Source organism: Rhinolophus sinicus, chromosome 17 (assembly GCF_057876585.1).
Source record: "Rhinolophus sinicus isolate RSI-liver-muscle chromosome 17, RSI-T2T, whole genome shotgun sequence".
NCBI classification, from domain to species: domain Eukaryota; kingdom Metazoa; phylum Chordata; class Mammalia; order Chiroptera; family Rhinolophidae; genus Rhinolophus; species Rhinolophus sinicus.
Genome location: NC_142517.1, coordinates 20,488,118 through 20,506,679, shown reverse-complemented (window position 1 = coordinate 20,506,679; position 18,562 = coordinate 20,488,118).

Below are 18,562 nucleotides of genomic sequence, written 5' to 3'. Positions count from 1 at the left end.
TTTAAAAATTAATTAAATGATTAAGGTTTAAATCAATGGATAATATTCTCAATTGGAAGTCCAATCAATTCATTTTACAATTTGAATCAGCAATGCCAGGATAGCTATTATTCAAGATAGATAAAACTTTTACTTAAAAAAGAAACTCTAAATCATACATATTCTACAGCAATAAACCAGTAGATTTGAGTTTTACTCAATATTTAACATTGGTCATATAATAACACTGAGTTTTGTATAGCCAACAAATATTAATGGTGCAGAAATGGTTTAACATTTAAGAAAATGTGGCAGGATAATTGCTAGGCTAAACAATAAATTGTAGTTTGCAATATGTGTTCTTGAATAAACACTGCTTTAACATTATTTTATACCTGTCAACAATTTGCTTAGAAACTTTCAAGATCACCTTAGAAATATGACATAGAAGTCTATTATTTGAGTAAATACACGTATATAATGTCTCCTTATGTATGTCAACCATGATTAAGTTTAGTATAATATCTCTTTAACATCGCCTTCTATGAATCATTCACATACTCAAAATGTTAATTTGCTTAATTCATTTTTCTGCATTTTCTTACAAATTACTTTGATAAGGTATAATTTATTACATGTTTAACCTCCAAATCTCCTTAAGGTCAAGACCATCGATATTTCATATCCATTACGCTGCATCTGGCACAGATTTCAGTTTTTTGGTCATGCTTCCTCTTTCTCTTTTGACTCTTCTCTAATATGCATATAGCCAATATTCAATATAATTCAGTGGCTGCTAAGGAAAAATTAAGTGTCTTCTATGTAGCATTCTCTTGTATTCTAAAAATTGAGGTGTGGTTGCTTTTGTTCCTGAATTTTGTACATATAATTTCTCATATTATTTAGCAACTCTAATCTTATGGTACATGCAGCCAATACAGAGTATACAAATAAAGGGAAGCAGTAATGTATGTTCTTCTCATATAAACGTGTCACACATCAGAGATGCTACCAAGCCTTACTCATTTTCAACCTTAAATTAAACACAGACCCCAACACAATATGTCTTAAATACCTCATTTTCAAAATTTCAGTAAATACTCGAATTCATTATGTATATATATAGGCATCCATCTGGAACATGATTTTTTTTTTAGCACCTAACCTTATCATTCAGAGCAGATTGTTGTTTTTTTTCTGTTGTTGTTGTTTTTTTTTTTTTTTTCCTTTCTGAGATATATATGAAAAACTCATGATAACCTCACACTAGTATTTTTATATAACTCTAAATTTTCAGCACACTGTTCCTCAATACTTGGGGAAAAAATGGAATTACCATACTCCTTATAGTTCTTGTGGCTAAAATAGTTAAATATATAATAGGAGTTAAATATAATTTTCTAGCAAATCTAATAATAATTATAATTAGGTTTTGGTGTATTTTCACATGCATTTATAGTTTTAGAAATATAATTAAAGGAATATATTTGCTGCAGAAAGACCTCTTTAGAAAAGAGTAACTGAGGCAAAGCTTATGAGTTAAGAGTTTTACTGGGGAATATAATGCCATCGATGCTGGAGTGAAGAAGAGGAAAGATGGAGCAAAAGAGAGAGCAAATACCAGAAAGTACATTACCCCGCCAGCCAGGGTCTCAAAATCACAGCTGACTGCTCCATTTTGGGGAGTTCTGAAGATAGTCCATGTGGAATTATCTCATCTTGGAATCCTCCTTTTGGGAGTTGGTGGGGGGAATTGCAACAAATTAAAAGACATTTACTTAATGATCCTCCCCTTTTTCCTCTCACTAGTCAAAGTCTATTGCCTAATCTTTGTCATTTCTGCAATTCTGACTTTTGGCAGGGTACTTCTGGAGGCAGGGAGAACTTAGCCAACTCATGTGGCCAGTGTGAAGACATGGTGGCCTCACATTTTCAGTCATCAGCATATAGGTGTATTGGTCATTGACTGAGTTGTAAATTATCCCAAAATTTATAGGCTTAAAACAAGAAATATTTATTATCTCAGTTTCTGGAGCCAAACATCTGTCAACAACTTAGCTGGATGCCTCTGGGTCAGTCAGTCACAAGTTTATACTCCATCGTTGGCCGGGGCTACATTCATCTTAATTGAGGAAGGATCCGTTTTCAAGCACACTTATATGGCAGTTAGCTGGTCATAGGTTTTTCTCCGCAATTGGGCAGAGATATCAGTTTCTAGTCACATGGGACTCTATGGAAGAGCTCATAACATGACAGGCAGGTTTCTTCAGAGAGACTCCAACAAAGTCACAGCCTTTCTTCAACCTAATCCTGAAGGTGATATCCCACCACTTTTCCATGTTCTGTTCATCATGAGTCACTAGATCCACTCCACACTCAAGGGGAGGTGAATAAATGTACAAGCACATGATATTAGGTTTTGGGGATCATTGAAGCTATTATAGAGGGTGTTTTTTTATATATGTTGTATCATATTATTATTTGTGACCCATACTTAAGATAACGTTTAAATATATTATTTACCTTCATTAAACACATGTGTTGTTCTTTTTCTTATGTTTTCTTCTCTGTGGCTTCAGCAACAAGAGATTCTAATAATGATGAAAAATAGATTAAGGTCAGACGGTGGAGGTTCTTACATTCATGTAAGGAGCATGTGCACTAAGCCATAAAGGGTAGAAATGCAGGGACAATTTTGCAAAGGAAGAAGGCATGCATTGTTTTGCATTTATGGGGAGGTGGTGGCAAGGCATCAGAGATGTGTAATGTTTTACTTGGTAGCTAATAGAGGTCGCAGTTAATGCAAAAATTTTCCTCAGCCATGTTGTTTTCAAATATTCAAATTTCCTTGTTTTAAAATTTTATTTTTTCCATAGATTTGCATATAATTAACACATCCTTTTTAATATGAAAGACATTAAGATTTTAAATGAGTATTTCCCTGACTTGAAAAACTAGACTTACATTGCCTCATTCTTTAAAAGTTTCCTGAAAGCTGAAATTCATCAATAATTTTGTGCATACTGTTTGATAACTTTATTTGTCATTGGGTACATAAAATATAGAGAAAATGACACAAAAATATATTACCATGTTTGTAGCATTTTTTGATTGGGTTAAAAAAAATCAATGGCTCAGTTTCCTCATATGTCAAAATATCTTTCTTTTTTTCCCAGTTTAGTAAGTTATATATGCTTAATCAGTAATTGAAGTTTGCCAACAGTAATTATAATTTGTTGATTTTTTTAAGGAGCCCCATGAAAAGCACTTTCTTCCTCATCCAAGTGGTGATACAATTGAGAAATAAGTGAAAGTGTGAGGAAGTACACACCAAAATATTATCTTTGTTACTGAAAATATTGGAATGATAGAATGTAGTTTGTGTTTATTGTTTTGTGTGTTTCCTAATTTCTTTAAATTAGGCAAACATGATGATTTAGTCATCAGCAGAGCTAGAAAATCATAGACTTATATAGTCAAGCTTACTCATAGCTGAAAGAAATGTAGGATATAGCTAGGACAGATCACGATAAAAAAATAAACAGAAAGATGCAAGGCAAGTTCCTTTCACCTCAAATTTAGCAATTAGCTGGATCATTCTTTTAGTGGTTAGGATGGTTACAGCACAGAAAAGGAAACATAGGAGGAAAAACAATACATGCATTTAATGAAGATAAATGAATACATTTAAGTTTTACATTAAGTATGGCTCATAAACAATTATGAATTTGATAAAATACGTGATAAAGTACCTATTAATTTTGAGGAAACCAGAATGTCATCTACATAAAAAGGTCATTTTTATTAAGGTCATGTTTATTAAGTTACATTTTTGGAAAAATCTCAATGAAAGGAGCAAATACATTATGTTATTTTAACACATTCTATGCATGTCTCATTTTGACTCTGAACTGTTGGCATCCATGTATTATTGAAACTGGTATAGTTGAAAAAATGTGCTTACTAATGAAGGATAGATTATATAGGATGAATTAGTATTATATGGTTCACCATATCTTTATGAAGCTGGGTAATTAATAACAAATTACTGTCCACAAATATGTTAGATAAAGAAAGTTTTAGATTATTTTTCATTAAATATAACTATGCACATATAGTCAGTTGTGTTACTTTGTTGTGAAATATAAGCAACAACAACTTTATATTTTTAAAATATTAAATCATTTTAACACTTGTTATTTTCTTGCATTAATGTAACCACCTGGTGGCACTGTTGATTAAACTTGGAAAAAAAAAATCAAAATTTTGGTAAATCCTTTCAAGAATATTTTCTTTTTAAAATTACAAGTTACGTATGATTCCTGTTGCTATTGCATTATTTGAGTATATCAACACCTGATGTCTGCTGATAGAAAACTGTATTGAAATTATTTGCAAAAATTTTAAATGTAAAAAATATTCCTGTTGAATATTTATGTCTACAAAAGTTCAAGAACTTCCAAATGGATGTATCTAATATTAAAAAGTGAACTGAAAATGTTGACAAAGATTGCATACTCATAATTTCTGCATATTCCAAATGGTACTTATTCATTAAAAAAATTAAGCAAAAAACATCTCAGTTTCATTGCTAATCATTTTCATGATTCAGTATCAGGTAATTTGACAAGACTATGACTACTTTCTGAGGGATACCTGTATCTCAAATATGTACTTACACATAATTAACTTATCTATAAGACTCTATTGCAAATTCATTCACAACCTGGTTGTATGCCTGCTGTGAATTCAAATGACTGTAATGAACTACAATGACACTTAATTTTTAAATAGTCCCATGAATGTATGCAGTCTTTGACATATGTGAAATTTTATGCAGAATGCATTTATAAACACTAGGAAATTTTCAACCAAATTATTCTTTGTGAAAGCAGAGACAGGATATCAGTTTACTAAAGACATCTTGAAAAATTACCTTAAAATACTGAGAAAAAATAACTTATATATGTGATTTGAAAGTAACCGAGTTCTTAGCCAGAAGCAAGATATAATTGTCTTATATTAATTAAAAACTAAAATATACTGATCAATTACTATTTTCAGGGTTATCACATACCAATAATTTTCTAACATCAGAACTAAAATTTCAGATTTTACCTATTTATTAAAAATCTTTTTGAATAAGATATTCTCATATTACTTCTAACAGAATTGATATAGACTATTCAAATGATTATTATTCAGATATTTTTGATTAATATTTGAAATTTAAAGTTATTAATCAACATTTTGAAAGGATGCAATTCATTAATTTATGTTATGTGTATGAACGTTTTATAAATATTAATCATTTTGAGTCATATATTTTTAATAATGGTAAAGAAAAAATCTTTGCTAGGATGTTATGTGATAGAAAATGCTATCATATATTCTGAGAAGAATTATTATTATTACCCACTAAACAACTTGGAATATTTTTTTATGTATGCACACATAGTGCTACTATAGACAGCTAAAGTCAGAATGAAATATTTAAGCTATATTTGCCTGGGCTTTGGAGTCCTGAAGAAATTTTTAAGACATAAAGAAAAAAGAGAAATTTATATTGTGAACATTTATTATGTACAAATTCTTAGTGCTGTTCTGAAGTAGTATGAATAAATCCAAGGCAAACTGGAATCATGGTTAGAATTTCTAAACCTCCCTACACAGATCCTAATACACCCCCACTAACCCCCTCACACACACCACAGAAACCAGAAACAGAAACATGTATAATGATTCTGAACACATTCCTATTCCTTCTTATAGTTCATAAGCATCCACACGTAGTTTTTTTCTCTTTAAAATAAGGTTAATATTGTAAGCTTATTATCTGCTTTGCTCTGTAAGGTTATTCCTTGAGCCACAGAAACTGAGATGTTTGTTCCACTATGAGAGCGTCTGTACAATTGTGCTTACCTTCATTGGCTGTTTATTTGGACACATACCTTTGCCTCCTCGGCAGATATGTTGACATGTCAAGGGAGGTCATTTTTTCACGTTATCTACTTTACAGTAACCGGCTTCAGACAAGTCATTTATAAAATCACAAGTAAACTATAACTTTAATAAGATCTAGTTGTAATAATAGATGAAGTCCTGTGTGGAAAAACTTACAGTTTAGTCAAATACTGCCTCGTCATGTGTATGAGACAAAAACAGTTCAATAATTTGTATATTATTACTTCTATTCATTATAATTGGAAGCATTCGTCTCACATTAAAAAACAGCTTTGCCAACTCCACCCTATTCAAAGATTGTTAGACAAAGTTCTGTCACAATAAAAAAAAAGAAGAAGAAGGCACTGATGAACAATGAAACATGTTCTGACTCTTGTTTTCTCAACTTCAAATCCTGCACTGATATCTTTTCCCTAAAGGTATGAAAATACAATTACTTAAGTCATTCTTGATGACTGTGGATCCAATTTATTCCTTCTTTCTGATTTTACCTATTACTGATCTGACATATTGTGCTGTGTAACATAAGAAATCATATTTGACACTTTGCTATTCCCTTAAGAGATACACCACACCATACATGGGTTACATTATGAATACTGTGCAATGCAGCACAATCTACTCAAAATCCTGCTGGAAAAACTTAACTGAAATACATCATTCTTATCTGGAATTTTTTCAGCAATGATTTTGTTACTAAAGAGATTTATATTTTGTAAAAATTAACAGAGAGGTGCTTGCTAATAAAATCAATCAATTTATAATCGATAGATGAGAGGCTTACTTAAATGACTGCAACGGACCTCTATAATTGTTCCTGCTTCTTGTTCCTCCATATTCCAGGTTAACGGGGAAGAAGCAGAATGAATCAGCCATGACTCTCCTGCTCCCTAGATTTCAATAGACTACTGAATTAACCACAGACCTCTCTACTTCAGTATTTATCCCGCCTGCCTCATACACAATTCTTCTTACAGTTACTCTTCATGTAGATAACTGCAATCTATTTTGACTAGTACTTTTTCTGTGCATTTGATCCTATTTTTCTATCTCCAAGACTTTCTCTTTCAATTGTTCCATGCTGGAAGGCCTTATTTTTGTCTTCTCTCTATTGAAATCGATGATTGTAGGAGACAATAACTGGTTTTGAATCTTATGCAATTTTGGAAAGAAACGCTTTTGACTAGCTCTGATGATAATATGATGCTTGTAATGGATAAAATAACTCTGCCAGCTACCTTTTTTTTTTTTTTTTTTTTCTCAAAGAAGTCTTAGTTTCCTAAATTATCTACTATTCAAATTTCCTTGACAAATTTTACAAAAGTAAGCAGTAAAAGAATCTGAGGGGGGAAAAATTCAAATCACATAGGCAGCATATACCGTGTTTCCCCGAAAATAAGATCTAACTGGAAAAGAAGTCCTAGCATGATTTTTGAAGATGACATCTGCTGAACATAAGCCCTAATGCGTCTTTTGGAGCAAACCTTAATATAAGACCTGGTCTTATTTTCGGGGAAACACGGTATTGAGCTTTCCCATCATATTTCACAACTACTCTGTTCTTTGTTCAGCAAACTGTCTCAATATACTTTATCTTATTGTGATTTTTCACCAAAATTTAACTTTTTAAAATCTAAGTATGTTTTTACTTCTCAATGATATTATAATAAACCTTCAGGAAACATTACTGAATAAACATGAATAAATGCAAAACTTCTTTATGTATATTTAGTTGAGTCTCTACAGTTATTGCATTTCTTCATTTGATTAACAAACGTTATTTCATGCCTACTCTATTCCAGCCTCAGTTCTAGGTGCTGGGAGAATAGTAACAGTGCTTATATTTACAGGGGAGAGAAGCATGTGAGTTTTAGAGAATACATTCCTATAGATATATTTGGACAAATTTAAATATCATCATGCTCAATAATGCTTATATTTTATCCATTTCAAAATTTAAAATGTGTTTCGCTTGAGCCAAGGAAATAGTGTAACTCATGCAGCTATTAAATGCTAATCCTAAATCAAACTCACTGCATTCCGTACCTAAAATCATGAAACCTTTTATTTTTCTAGAAACTTTACCTTTAAGTTAATTTTCAGGCAAGGAAATGATGTGGTTTTTATGGCTATCAACCCCCTCAAGCAATGCAGACCCAGGAGATTTCCCTGTTGAAGAGCGCTGCAGCTGTGACTTTATTAAATTAAACATAGTTCATGGCAATTAGCCATGGAAGTTTCCTTCAGGCCTCTCTTCTGATCATGGAGAAACATGATGCAAATTATTAGGATTCCACCAATCGGAACTGCCACCCCCTCCACCTCCTTTCAGTTTCTTCTCTTCAGGGTTCACCTGCTCTCTTAGTTCCCAGGGCTATGTTCTTCCTCAGATTTTTATCACTATTCCTTTGTACTTTTTCAGTTTTAAATGGGCAGAACATCTATTAATTGAAATTTGTGTTTTGTTTTTGTTTTTCTTATTACCTTTACCTTTGGTCATGGTTTAGTTTGAAATGGCCATATTTGCAAAAGTGTAAAATAAAATCTAAGCCATAGGGTATAACTTTTTCAGGACCATAACTGTAATACTTGTTAGCAATTATTGCTTGCTCTTTCCTATTTCAAACTGACCAGAAATCTTTCTTTCCTCCCTGCCTTTCCTTCCCTTCTACCTTCCTTCCTTCTTCCTTTCCTTCCTTCCTTCCCTCCTTCCTTTCTTCCATGTTCAACCGAACTTCAACCAAACAGATAAAATGGATTGTGGTAATGCCAGTTCATTGGTTTCAAAGTTGCTACTGGAATGACAGAATGCCTCTACCCTGCCTCCACATTAAACTGTGTTTTTCTTCCAACCTCTGTGCATTTGTACCTGTTGTTTTCTCTCCTTGCTACTTTCTTCAAAAGGCACTTCTAAGCCATGAATATGTTTTATGCACACTATGTGTAATTCTATCTGTTACCTGTTTTTTTTTTTTTTTTTTGTTGTTGTTTTTTATTATTTTCCTAGGGAACCAAATCTCATTTACTATCATTATCTGTCTCCCACTGAATGTAAAGTGAATGAGAATAAATACTTATTTGCCATGTTTTCCAGGAAAGAGCACAAAGTAGATTATACACAAATATTTATTAAATAAATATAGAAAAACATTTTTTAGAGATGCTAAAATAAATTTACTGAAAAATCGTTTTTTCAAATTTTGAATTTTTTGGTACTATGGAAAATTGTTGCAAATCACTGATGCTGTTATATTGAAGTCTTCTCTTACTGTCTATAGTTTTTATGATTCTTAAACTTAGAAAGCCAAGAATTTGGGGAGTCATTTGAAGATATCTGAGGAAAGCACTGGTAATCATATAGCCTGTAACAGAAAAAGTCAATACTCTTCTGTGAAGAAAGTGTGATCTCTTTGAATGTTTACAAAACTTCAAGAGATACCTAGATGAAGTTTTGAGGAGGACTGGAAACACTCACCTTACCAGCCATTCCAAAATTTGTTCCCAGTGATTATGAGGTGATAGATGATGCTCAGAATAGCCTTGCATCTAATGTAAGTCTTCCTTTTTGATATTGTACACATCTCTCTTTATTTTCACTTTTTGCATTTTTAAAAATAAACTATTTTAGAACAATTGTAGATTTACAGAAAAAATATAAAGATAATACAGACAGCTCCCATGTACCCTGTACTCAGTCTCTCCTACTATTAATATCTTACATTAACATGGCACATGTGTTATAATTAATGAACCATTATTAATAATTATTAACTAAAGTTCAGACTTTTTAAATTATTTCTGTTTCAGTTCGGAGTTCACAGAAAAACTGAAGGGAAGGTAACTGAGATTTCCCGTCTACTCTCTGCCCCACACCCACATCACCTCCCTTATTATTAACATTCCTCCCCAGAGTGATATGTTTGTTAGAATTTACGAATAAACATTGACACCTCATAGTCCCCAAACTCTATAGTTTATACTATAATCTATTCTTGGTCTTGTACATCTTATGGATTTGGGCAAATATATAATGGCATGTATCTACCCTTATGGTATCGTATACAGGAGTATTTTTACTTCTAAAACTCCTCAGTGGTCCACCTGTTCCTCCCTTGGCCTCTAACACCTGGCAAACACTGATCTTTGTACGGCCTCCATAGTTTTGTTTGCACATCCTTCCCATTTCTGCCTTTAATTGAGACCTTTACATGATTCCATTTTATGTACTCTCTTAGCATATGAAGATACTTCCTTTGATACTTTTTAAATATTGTATTTGAGTTTACAATATAAAGTTTCAAATAATGCAAATGACATTCAAGTATTGTACCACTTGACATATAGTGTAGGTATCTAATAACAGAACGTTCCCAATTCTTCCCTTTCATCTATTATGGCAAAAATACCATGCATTTCACTTTTCATGTGCTATAATCACCCAGTACCTCATTACTATTAAGACTTTGGTAGAAATGTGGATGATAAAGTCCATTCTGATGAGGTCTCAGATGGAAATGAAGAATATATTATTGAAAACTAGGGTGGGGGGCACTTAGAAGGGGAGAAAATCCTTGTTATAAAGTGAACAAAACAAAACAAAACAAAACAAAACAGAACTGTGAATTGTGTTCATACGCTAGTGTTTTGTGGAAAGTAGAACTTGCAAGTGATAAAATTGGATATTTGGCTGAAGAAATTTATAAACAAAATGTTAAAAGAGCATCCTGGTTTCTCTTGACTGCTAATTGGTAAAATGGGAGAGAAAAAAGTGATTTAAAAACATAATTGTTAATCAAAAGGGAATTAGAGCTTAAGGATTTGAAAAATTCTCAGCCTATCTATGCTGGTAGCCAAACTACCATTTGATAAAGAGATTAGCATAGATTAGCCATCTCAACAGACTTTCAGAAGCTATTGTTCAAGACAAAGAAAGAATGACAATGAAGGCAATTCATAAATTATTAGGGCTGCCCTACCAAATATAGGCCCCTGTACGCAAGGGCCACTTTAAAGGCAGAGTGGTTTCAGAGGAGGGGGTACCACAACCTGTGGAGCTTTGGGGTGCTTAGACCAGCACTGCCTCATATCACAGGCTCTGCTCCTTGCAATCGAGCACCAAAGTCCTTGGCCACCCCAAGTGTGGCTCCAGCCGTCCTCGTGTGATGTGGGCTTTGTCCAGCAGAGCTGTGGGGTGGGGTATGGCGGCCTCCACCTAGGTTTCATTGAACAGGGACTCTCAAGAGAGCTGAAGGCTTGGGACCCCAGCCCCGAGAGCCACAGATGCCTTGAGAACAATACACCCAAGGCTGTGGCTGCCTGAAACCTTAGAGATCCATCCCTTGCCTGGCAAAGCTGTGGGGGTCAGACTGACACCGTAGAAAGTCCATAAGACAATACTCTGCTCCATTGGGCCTGCAGATCAGACTATCAAGTCAAATAGGATTATTGTCAAGCCTTAAGGTTTAATGAAATTTGCTCCACTGGTTTTTGGACAGGCTTGGAACCTGTCACTCCTTTCTTCTTTCCTTCGTCTTCCTTTTCGAATGGAAGTTTTTTATCCTATGTCTGTCTCACCCTCGCTTTTTGGAAGTGCATTAAATAGGTTTTGGTACCAATTCTAACATGTGTGTTGGGGGTTTCCTCCCACACCAACAAACAACTATTGAACATGAGTCAGGTGTCCGACAATTTAACTCAATTTAACTCAATTCTGACACTATCTTTTTGGGGTTAGCATCAGATTCCACTGGTTAAAGGTTTAATTCCTCAAGACTGCCCCTCCCCTCATTTTATATTCAAGTAGCAAGCCCAGGTTGTCACCTATGCTTCTGATTGACTTGTTACCAAAACAAAAACAAAGAAGCAACAACAAACATAAAACCCAGAAAAAAACAAAACGCAAGTTTGGCTGCTCACTGCTCAAAGCCAATACTCAAGAAACAAGTGTTGGGTGGAAAGGAAAAGTTGCTCTATTCAGAAAGTCAGCAGCCTGGGAAGATGGCAAACTCGTGTCCAAAGATCATCTCCGAGGTGCTGGACCAAGCAGAGGAGTTTTAAAGGGGAGGAAGTACAGGGGGACTTCCAGGGAACTGCAAGACAAGTCTGTGTTTCTTTCATCATAAATAACTTTTTCACATCAGACTCCTGGGCACCAGCAGCTGGTCGCTACTACTTTGGAGACAGTCCCTCCTTCTGTAAAACAAACTCCTAAATCCCCCTCAAGACCCTCCTCAAGTTATCTCCTCCTGCGTGACAAAGAGACAGCACATTAGCAACACAAAATTATATTGTGAGGACAAAAGGAGTGGAGCAAAAGAGCACTTCAAATGCGAACACAGGCCTGATTAAGAATCAAGTTATCTAATTGTAGCTGCCCCAAACCTTAGGGACATTAACATTATAAGGGGCTTGGCTACAGACTGGCTATAAATCAGGGGTCCCCATGAATTTTTCCTTGGATTCTATTAATTGGCTAGAGCGGTGCACAGAACTCAGAGACACATTTTACATACTAGACGACCGGTTGATTATAAAAGGATATAACTTGGGAAGAGCCAGAGCAATAGGACGTTTTTCTAAGATCTTCCCAGGAAAAACCTGGTAGGGTTTCTGAGGATAAAACAAATGAAAATATGGCAGCCTCCTAAGCATTTTGAATGATCGTGTTAGTTCATACTCAGCCTCCTGAAATTTGGCAAAATTACCGTTTTAGCAGATTGTCGGGATGACCCTCTGGATTCATCACCTCTCCAGATCTCAGGGCGATGACTTGCCCTGGAACCTTAGTTTTCTGAGTACGAGAAGTCATCTATTTATTTTTGTTTTGGTTTAGCCTGTCCTTGTTGTAAGGACAGGAGTGACTTCTGAGTTCTTTATTTGTTGATACTGAAGCTGTAAATCTACAGGTCTCTTTGAACATCACCCAACTCTTTCTTATCATTTTTCTTGACCTTAATAATCCTGAATAAACATATAGTAATAATTGTGGATTCTTAAAAAAAAAAATCCAATGTTTTCTTGGTGATTGCAATTAACTGACTAAGAAGGTTTGCATTCCAATAAGTACACACTTACATCTGACCAAAACTTAAGATGTAAATTGATGCTTAGACAGCCTGCAGTATGGTAGGAAGGTCATAAACTACAAGCTCTAACATAATTAAAGGCAGTGAATGTATGAATTGATTAAAAAGGGTGGAAGGAGTTGCTACTAAGATACATATGCACACTTAAATGGCAGTTACAGAAATGTGCGTGTTTCCAGTTGAATTAATCATGTGATTAGGTAATTATGTTGATTTGATTTGCTCAATTTGTGTCCTTAAAGACAGGACACAAATTGAGATGTAAAGAAACATTTTATAGGACAAAGGTCATTTTGAAAAGTCCATCTTGATTCTTATTTAGCTTAAAGAGATTGCTTTTAATATGATGTACTAAATTATAATTGAAATTAACCAATAATTTGTTTTCAATCAATAGCAGATAGTGCCTGTCTCTAGTCATTACTCATGTACACATTAAGTAGTTTACCATATATTTTATTCCCATTATCTTTGGTGTGGACCAAGAACAAGGAATCATCTGTTTTGTGATTGATAAATGAATATTAATTTTGCAGTATAGAGAAAAGTAGGAATAGATAAGAAAAAAAAAGATGAAACATTTCAACAATGCATTTGTTAAAGCTCCACTGGGATTGTGCAATCCTCTGTTTGAAATAAATATGAAAAACAAAATAGGAATGAATTGATTGGGATTGTGGAAACCACATGAAACTTCAAGACAAACTTTATATGATACAACTCAACAATATTATCCCTGCGGACTTCAGTGATGGGTTTCTCCACTGAAGCCAGTTCTACAAGTTATACTCCATGGCAGGAAGAGGGTCGGTTGTATTTGGTTTCAAGACCATCTTCTGTGAAGTGGAATGCCAAGAAGTTGTTAGAAGTATGTTGGTCAGGTTTCAGGCCCCGGGGAAGAAGACCTCAGATGAGCAGACTGAAATTCAAGATAGGGCTCCAGTCTTAGCAAGGAAAGCAGAAGGTTAGTCATTCATCAGGCAGAAGTGTAGTCAAGAAGGCTCAAAAACTAGATTCAGTTTCACCAGGGGTTACAGCTTAGAGGTATGGGCTTAAGATCTGGCTAAAACTTTCAAGGATAATAGAGTTATTATATAATGCAGATGTCAGATGATGGAATGGAAGAAATTAATAATGTCTCTCCAGTGTGGTTGTTGCACGTCTATAATGGGCTGACTCTTCAGCTACAAATATATGCAAGAGGAAGAGTAGTGTTGAGCAGCAACTGGAAACCCCTAAACATGCATGTTTTGGAAGTAGAGAGAATATAAATTATCAGATGGTACAGAAGTGTCTGAGTAAATTATTGCTTTAATCTATGCAATTCTGAACAACGTTATTGAATACATATTTCCATCATAACTGGTCTCTAGATAAGTAATTAATAATTACACTATGTCTATTCATCAATAAGATACTGTAACATATATTGAAATGAATTATTTCACCACGACAAAGTGTGTCTTAATCCAGAACTAGGCATATTCCCAAAACTGTTTGCAATAGAAACATAATAATATAAATAATATAAACCTTATGCATTTAGAGATGCATACCACCTTATGCATGTACTAAACTTTGAGAAACATGTCAAAAGAAATGTGTATGAGCCTCCTTCTATTTGGTACTGATAGAGCAGATGATTTGTATTTCCTCAATTTTGTAGACTCAGAAAACAGTGTGATATAAACATTTATTTTTTAAAAATCCACATGAAATAGCAATACATTTAAATTGTTTGGTAGTTTATCTCCTGTGTTTAACTAGGTACTTTCACAGTCTACTGTTTATGGAATGTTTATTGGGCTTATGGAAAGAGTCAGCGGGACCAATGACTAAACACTGACTTATCTAATATTTTTGAGGATATTAGTGTGATTTATAAGAAATCATGCTTTTATAGATTGATGTGTATAAGCATATTCTTTTAAATACAGAAGCATTTTTACCATGTTTGTTGAAGACTTTCAAGTCCTACATGACAAAATATGTTTTAATTTCAAGAGTGAAATTAGAAATTCCACTTTGTTTAATACATCTTCCAATGCCCGTATAGTTCATGTAGCATGTGTAAAACATATTAGTTACTGACACTGATTATTAAAGTCAGATATTACATCTGATTACATTTAATTATTCAGAATCTCTGTAGCATGTAATAAGAAAACTTCCACTATAATTAGAAACACAGCAACATCTAAAGAAAACTACTTACAGAATCTCAACAGAAATTACAATATCTTATAGGCTTTTCTACACTTTAAAGGAGGATATTTCTCATTATTTACTGATTGCATTTTAGGGATTGATGAATTTTCTGCTTTTGTAAAATCAATATGTAAAGTAATTGGCAACTTCCATTAAAACATATTTTCCTGCTATAGAATTAATTGTAAATATTTACCATGACTCTTAATAATACAATTTTAAATGCTATTTAGTCGAAACACAACTCACCTTTCTGTACATGAACACTACACAGAGTTCTTAAACAAACCCACACTTGCTAATGTGACATATTATCCTCTGCTTCTTTTAATAACACTATATTTATTACACCTGACACATGTACCCTTTATGAGAGTAAAACATGAGCACCATGGTAAAAATATAATACTGTGTAAAATAAACACCAAGATTATAGTTTTAATATTATAATATAAACAAACTTATATTTTTACAGGTGAGAAGAAACTTATGAGTATAAGGTTCATGGTACTGATTCATTATTTTTATATTCAGGAGTAAATTTACTTCTAGCAATAAGGTAACTTTTTATTTACTCAGCACATACATTATAGCATACATGTTACAGTAATATAGGTTTGACCAAAGTCTTATCTGATGTTCTTAATTCCAAATAATTACTTGATTTCCCTTCTTTTAGGCAAGCCTTAAACCATTACTTTGATGTCAATTGATTTCCTTGTCTTAACTCTCCCAAAGGAATGAAATAACAGCAAAAACTCTAGTATTTTTAAGACCTATTTTGTGTTAATTCTATTACATAATCTTGCTTTGTGAAAAGAAAACCAGATTTCACTGACATGAATTTCTTACTGTAGGCAAAAGAGATAGATCAGATTTATAATGTAAAAGAGGAAAGCAATGAATTTAATTTACTTGGATATCAATATTGAAATCTTTGTCATTCATTGGACTATTATTAAATAGGTCTCTTTTTGGGAGAGAAAGTCCATTTTGTGAATGTAAACTTGACATCTTCTCTATCAAGAGATTTCCAATCAACGGAAACCAGATTATAACCTCCTCCTTCTCAGTACAGACTCACCATTCATTTCGCTCTCCCACTTTGCCCCTCTGTAACAGTGAAGAAATTCTCATTTGGAAAAAACAAAACAAAACAAAACAAAACACACGTTTGAGTTGTAAAATGTGCTTCAAATATATCTCACAGGAATAGGCACTTTACAGATGAGGACCTGGGAGCCCAGAGATTGAGAGTTATGTTTTGTGATTTCACATAGCTAGAAAACTACTGTACGGAAACCCAAAATTTTGACTTGGAATATGAGAAATCTTAGCCAGTAAATAATATTTTTTGGTTTTGTTTGACTGGTTTGAAAAATGTGTTGGAAAAGTTTTGGTAAATCATTAGAGTTTGTTCTAATAGAAAAAGATAAATATTGATTTTCTAAGTGAAAGCAGTGGTAGAAAATTCCACATACCTAATAAGATATTTAGGGGCAGGTTTTCATATATCTAATTTCTTTAATTATTGGGGGATGGGAGGGTAAGGAGTTGACTTAATATCAAAGAATTTCCTGGAAAATTTACGGCAATTTTCTTATCATTATGGCACATGTTTTCATTCTGTTCAATGTTAAAACACACTGTTAATACAGACTTCAATTAAAATTGGTTGATGTTGCAAGAGTGGTGTCAAATGTTATATTAAATTAGCCAATTGCAAACAGTATTTATTTCTTCAATTTAAGATGTATGATTATGGAATCACAGGTGCATTACCACCTGTGTTATCTTTGATAGAAATTAAGGAAACATTAAAGTTTTGTTTCAGTTAATGTCAGAAAAACTTTTCCATGAAAACAGTGACACAGCTGTGATGAGGTGTCAATACAGCAGTACAAATAAAAGGAGAATAAAACAATGACCTTTTTTTTTCTTCATTTTCCCCCTCAATTCTTATGTTACATATGAGAAACATTAATCGGGTTATTTGGAAATGTTATGAAGCTGTCAGAATTTCACTTCTTAAGAACATGAAATGTCTATTTTTTAAAAGTTGAATGCTCAACTCCCTTCTTGGGGGGAAATAGTACAGTTGTATGATTAATGGAGTGTTCAAATCATGAATAATACAGAAAAATGAAGGATGTTTCTCTTCTTTTCCACCCATTTTCTTCACAAAAGAGCTGTAACCTTAAAACAACATTCGTATAAATCTATCACTGAGTCAATATGTTTTATTGAAAGTGAGATGGGACAGGTTACTATACCATTGGTAATCTAATGAGCCTTTAATTACCTTTGAGTTTCTACTACTGTCACCAAATTATGCCAATAATTTAAATATCATCTCTGCTTAGTATAAAGTTTAAACTTCAGTACTATTTCAAGATGGACTGACATGATAAGCTAAGTTTTATTCCCCTTTTCTTCCCCCCAGAAGCATGCTGTATTAAATGAAATTGAAATTGCCTCCATATTAGAGAATTTAACTTTTTAACTTGGAACAGTTCAGATTCTCAAACTGTAGTCACTGATTAATGGCATTGACTTACCAAGCTGAACAACACACCCGAGGATGCATTTGTGAGCGTCCAAACGGGGCACTGATCTAGAATACATCAGGGACAGACAAGGTTGCAACAAAATAACTGAGAAGTGTTGGCATGTTTGTTTGTTCATTTAATTTTACTCTGTTCTTTGAATGTTGCTGTTACATCAAAGTAACGAGCTCATTTCAGCCTCACTCTAATGATTTCAGTGTAGTGGAGAAGTTGTGCCTATTAGTCTTGTTATATGAATCTGCTGACTTGAATACTATACTCATGAGGTTAGCCTGACTTCTTTGAACCCATTGATAGGGTCTCATTACAGCTGCCCCATGCCTATTTCTTGCAAGGGTTCCACAGTCTGCACTGTTGTGCAGGCAATTACTTATTCCTCCAAAAATGAAATGCTATCGAGTTCTGTTCTCATAGCTGCCTTTTTCTGAATGTGTAACATTCTCTTCAAGGACAGGTTTGTTTGTGCTGCTTCTGAAAATGTAAAATTGCACATTGCATCATCCATTATGTGAGCTGCAAAACGTTGTCTTCATTTGGATTGTAATACAAGGTGAGATTCCATAAAAATTGAATTCTTTTAATAATCAAATGATATGGAACAAATAACATTCAATCTTTTCGTGTAGCCATCAGGAAATTGGCTTTAGTCCACATGATAGTTTGTTTCTATAACAAGCTGAGATATTTGATGGGAATTAGGAAAAGGCAATTAGTATCTCAATTTCAAACAAATTCCAACAACTTAGCATTATTTCCTTC